The sequence below is a fragment of the Cupressus sempervirens genome, chromosome 7, assembly GCF_028749045.1.
Source record: "Cupressus sempervirens isolate cs-2001-9-10 chromosome 7, ASM2874904v1, whole genome shotgun sequence".
In the NCBI taxonomy this organism is placed as follows: domain Eukaryota; kingdom Viridiplantae; phylum Streptophyta; class Pinopsida; order Cupressales; family Cupressaceae; genus Cupressus; species Cupressus sempervirens.
Window position 1 is genome coordinate 658,087,983 of NC_143124.1, and position 6,416 is coordinate 658,094,398.

Sequence of the window (6,416 nt, forward strand, 5' to 3'; positions counted from 1 at the left end):
CAAAATCCAAGTGATATTTCTCACTAAACCTAGGTAATGGTCTTGAAACTAGTAAGGATTGTGTGTTAGTTATGAGAAATATCACACAACAGTATAACAAAGTATTGTACAATATTATTATAGAGAAAAATATGAGACAAACCCACAAAAATAGAATGCAATAAAAATGAGAATGAAGATAAACCCTATGATCTAGCCCCATGATGGGTGCCAAAAAAATGTAGCACACTTATATAAACCCTTCTATCCAATATATTCAATGGAAATGGAATCTTGAATGGATGCTTATAGATCTCTATCCATGATGTGAAAGAATCAAAGAGATGTTATGGTGGCTCTCAAATGAACCTAGTTAGGAGACCCTTGCAAGGTGCACCATAGAACAAGAGATTCAAATGAAGATGCAAGCTATAATGAAATACAAAATAATATAAATGATATGCAAGTACAATAAATGAAATCTATTCTAAGAACAATAAAAGTAAAATACTAAGCTATGATGCAAGAACTAAGCTATAATAAACACTAAGCTAAAGTGAGTGCAAAAGTGCTTCAACAATGCAAGAATGCTAAGAGTGTGGTGAGTGCTTCAAATGTTCTAGAGAAAAACCTACAACATAACAATACCACAAACTTAAAATATTATCTAACATGAGAGAATAAGGAGAGAGCCTTCTCATAAAGAAAAATGGATGATAGAGATTAAGAGGCAAAATCTATGATGGAGACTAAGTCTCATATTGACTTTAGTGTACTAGAATCTTAAGAGGTAAGATCAAAAGATGTGTGGATGAGAATAAGAGGCAAAAGAGAGATTCCATTACCTTGGAAAGTGTGCTTTCAAGTGTAGACAAAAATAAATTTTATTTTATTTTTAAATTAGTAAATTTCTTTTTCATGTGCACAAATAGGATAAAAGGGTTTTATTTAATTAAAAGGGAGCAAGGTCTTATAATTAAATAAAGACTTGGAATAAGGTGGTCAAACCATAGGTTGTGATTGAATAAATGATAAGATGATGATTTGAACAAAAATTAGAGATTTAATAAATATGCAGATCAATTAAGCATAAGGTGTGGTCATAGAAATGGGGCTCATGTTCTAGATGACCATTTTTGGGTGATTACAACTATAAGTGGACCCAAAATATCTATACTATACAAAGCATGGAAATTAATTCTTTGACTTAATTTTCCTACACACACACACACACACAGGTAAGTATACATGCATACAGATATACATACATATATAGATGTATATATAGATATAGACATCTCTCTCTCTACACACACATATATACCTATACATATTTTTGTATATATACACACATACATATACACATATACATGTATATAAATAAGCATGTTGGCATAACTATTGCAAATCATGTTTTGGAGATGTTTCATGCATGTTCAATGGTCAATTGATCAGTTATTATGTTGTCATTGATGTCAACTTGAAGATTGTTGGATGACAGTTTACCAAGAGCATTATTCTAGTTTTTGCAAAGCAGAAATTTAGTGTACGATTCATTCAAGTGTTGAGTTGGAGTAAACTATTACTATGGAAGACTTACATATGTCTCATGATGGTGTATGTATGATTTCATGTTCTACACACAAGTATGGAGAAAGTTATAATAGACTAAAGTGTGATAGAGCAACCCAGTTGAACAATTAGTGGCAAACAATGAATGATTTGATTGATCTATCAAATATGTGATGATCCAGATGTTGTAATTCAATATTTATGATCTATACTTAGTTATGTGATTAATTTTATAGTCACACATTTTTTGGTTTAAATGAAGACATATTTTGGATGAATTGAAGTACATTCATGAGAAAGTGCAAGAACACTTAGAACAATTTATGTTTGATCCTCAATTAATAGTGTTTGGGCTGACTCCAGTAGATATTTCACGATGTAAAGTTAAGTGATGATGTGGTAATGATGTGAAATAAATAGGTTATGATGAATTGGGTATACATTAGTTGTGATGATCAAATTCCTTGGAGTCATGCATGTTTATTGGAAAGAGTGAAAAAGGCCAAATGTTCTTTGTTGAATCAATGTATGGTTCAATTTGGCGATTGTGTGGATCTAGTAAAGGACATATTAGGGTTTGGTAATATGTTTTGGTAGATCTAAAGTGTAATATGAGTGTTAAACATTTTGTAAAAGGTGGTGACTTCCTTAGAGGTTGAAAAGTGTATTTATATGACAAAGTATTGCAGTTGCAAGTGTGTTGATAATTGATGGTGTATGTGATCAAGCCAGTAGTTGGTTTCTTGCAATTAGAAGAAAATACTAAGTTGAGTTGGATCTATACAAGAAATTGTGAAGTGAAAAAGGCATGTTTTCTATCCCATATGCATCATCAAGTCTTGTGCTAGAGGATGCGACTGTCGAAATGGTACCATGAGATCATAACATGTATCTCCCACATCAATCAAATGACATCTCCTGCAACTGTGTATACATTATAGCAATGCTAGAATATATACAACTCCTAAGTGTATCACTAGCACACTCAAACTTGTAGAAGTCATCTTTGGACCTCGTGGCATAACTAAAATGTTTCGACCGACCATTGTATGTTTATTAATAGGCACATGGGTGTTTGCAGGTTTAAACCTCTCTAATAATATACCTAGGCCCAACCCAAAATGACCTAGAAAATTAGAATAATCTACATCATACTATAATTGAAATTTTGCAAACAATTATTTGTAGAAATAGAGGGGAAACTCATCCTTTTGTGGCCATCTATGACCTACAACTATTTTAAAAAGATATATAAATGGTGCAACAAGCTCAATTACGCACTTCGTATCTAAGTAGCCTATAACCCTATTCATGTCTATATAAAAAAGAAATATGGTCTTCACCATAGTGGTGGATACATCTATATCAACCTACCTATACTTTATAGTGCCAGTGACATTGCGAGAAAGAGAAGAATAAAAAGGCTCAATACTAATATCGTCATATGGTTTGTATGATTCAATTATCAGAATCATACAATACAACTCATCTCTCATAGTTGTAACCTTCTTCCTATTAGGGAGGGTGGTTGTAATGCCCTGCCAGGGAACCCAAAATAAATTAACCTAAAGTTTCACTAAGTTTGCCAAACATTTTTTTAAAGATAATAAACAACAACATACAATATAGCAGAAGTAATAACCCACATACATATAACCATCATAAACATATTACATCTCTTAAGGGTTCCATGACGTTGAATCACATGTATAAGTTTATTAATATTAAATGTAACATATAACCAAAATCCACATCATGGAATAACCACAAGTATGAATTCAATTAAATAATACACAATTACATAAGATGCCACTTGGCATAACTAGAATGTATAATCATCCATTTTACAAGTCATAGGGTATGAAAAGCTCAAAGAAAATACATTATCAATAAAATACATTATCTCGTAAGATCTCTAGAAAACCAAGTACAATATAGCATAATATAACTATCCAATAGAAATACAAGATCAGAAAGAAAGGAACAATTACACAGATACATCCAACAACAACATCCAATTGTCAGATCTCAAAGGTATAAGTAAAATGCACTGCCACTCGACCTCGTGGAACCTAAATGGCCCACTTCCACCGTATTGAGAAGATGATCTCAAGTCCCATACAAAAATCAATCCACAAGTCATAACCAACATCCGAGTCAAGGAAATCATAATACCAATCTATCTCAAATGGTATCGAGACACAAGTAACTTCTAATCCCAGAAGCAACAAAGACGCATAGGAAATTTGCTATATAAGTGGGCAAGTGTCATCGCATGAGCCAACTCTAAGGTTACCTTGGAAGCCTCTTTGGATTTCAATCCCCTAGTGTCTTTATGCGGCACCAGTATCCTTTCGTATAGGTAATGCATACTAAAAAAGCAAGGTCGCAACCAAGCATCCTCTCTACTCCCATCATAGCCTGCACTAGCACTTGAGGCATGGGGAAGGGAAAACACTGACTCTTATTAATTCATTTTATTCCCACTGAATAAAATGTTATCACTTATTAAAAAAAACTTATAATGGGTTACCCTGGCAGCCACTTAAGGCTCTGACCTCCATTGCAAGCCACTTCCCAATGTACACATAGATTACCTAGCCTAGGCTCATAAAAAGTACAACTCATAAAATCATAATATTCACCTCAGTCCTCTACAAGCAACTAGAAAGCACATATAGATAAAACATAATATTCACCTCATTCCTTTACAAGCAACTAGAAAGCACCTAAAGACCAATCTAAATATCACCTCAGTCCTATACAAGCAACTAGAAAGCACCAAAAGCTAAAACACAATAGTCACCTTTTTCCTATACAAGTAACTAGAAAGCATCAAAAGATAACTGATCAAAGACTGAAAGGTTACACCAGAAAAAGTCACACCATTCACCTCAGTTCTACACAAGAAACTGGAAAGCACCACAACCTTGTGAACAAACTCATTATAGAAAATACGTGACACATCACCATGGTCAGGTATAAAAGATCATATACATAACATCATCATAGAACAAAACTCCCCAAGCCTCTGGTAAAACATCCTATTTGGTCAACACACTAAGTCAAAAACCCGAACCCCAACATGAAATACAACATACATCTCATTAGAATTTTAACAATTATTTTCATAGTTCATGAGGTTTTTAAAGCACAAAGATTTGATAAACAAACAAGCTTTCAATTTTCATTTCCAAAGTGTCAAAGTTACTAAGGTTTTCAAATTATCAAAAGATGTAATAAATTTCCCCTAATAATAGAAATTATTTTCATATAAAATTAAACCGTCAAGTAAAACTCGAGTTTCTAAAAAATAATCAATTTTTCCCAATTTACAATTATCGCTTTACTGTATAAATACATTTTAATAATATTTTAAAAAATTTAATTAAATATTATTAAAATACAATAAATAATCATTAAATTATTAGGGATAATAATTATCTATTTATTAATACAATAATTTATATTAAATTATTAATAAAATAATTACTAATCTATTAATAATTAATAATTAATATTATTATTAATAATATTTAATATAGAAAAAATGATACCGACCTAAGATAAAGGATGCTTGTCATCAAGTAAAACTCTCTGGTCTGCGAATATGGTGAAAAAAGCAAAGTTTGAATTGAAATTTAACCACCCCAACTTGAGACCCATTGTATACCAGCAAAAGACAAATTCGCTGCCTCCCCTAATGACCAGTAAAAAATTCGAAGCCCTTTCACAAAGAAATTTTGATCAAGGTGATACCCATGATGCAAGCAAAAATAATTTTGAATTATTTGTTAGGCAACATTCCAGATGAAACAAGGAAATTCATGATAAACAGGCTCACAAAAAAGAAGATGGATGGCAGACTGTGCATAAAAGGAAAAAGCGATCCCAAATCCAGTATGAACAAGATGGAATGGAAGAAAAAATCCAAAAACAAAAAGCTTTTTACATTAAAACCAAATATGCGTTGGAACCCAAGGTTAACCCTAGCCCCAAATTGAGCAAAAATTCCTATCAGAAGAAGCAGCCGAAAAAGCCACAATTGATTTCAAAGGCTAATTCTATCCCTCTAGGGTAGACTCAAGAAAATATATCTAAACCCCAAAGCATGTGGGTTCCTCCGAAGCAAAATTATGATCACAACCTGCAGATTAAATCCCCAAACAAGGGAAGAACAGTCTACATCCTGCCACATAGGAAGATCAATCAAATAGTGTCTAAGCAAAAAATGGCAGGAAATCCAAAGTGAAGTTTCTCTGGCAAGAACACATACTATGAAGAAATAATTATTAGCAATGTGCATAGAGAAGGAAGATGGAAGAACTATGAAGATAAGGGCATCTAAATGTATTGGAATGGTCTGTCAAGGAAAAGATCCAAGCTAGTACGCATTATCTCTAAGATTTGGGGCAACAAGGTAAGTAATTTCAACTCTTTGCAGAATTTTTTTGGTTTATTCTATGCTGTAATGTAAAGGATAAAGAGGAAATCCTGATATCAGATCATTTATTCTACAAAGGTCATCATATTAAATTCCTAGCCTAGCAACCAAAATTTAACAAAAATTATATTAAAAATACCGAAACTATCAAATGGATGGAAAGCATAGAAATTCCATTAGAATTAATGGAGGAGACCACCATTAACAAAAATTGGTAACTCTTTAGGAACAATACTAGGTTTTGAGGATAATTTAAGAAAAATAAATAAAATCAAGGTTTTGGTTAAAATAGATCAAAACCATCCAGTCAGTAGGAAGATCATTACAAATAGATCTATCTATAATTTAACTTTCAAGGAATTTTTAGGAGAAATTAAAAAATTATAGATTCAAACCTAACAAAATCACATATCAAAAATAA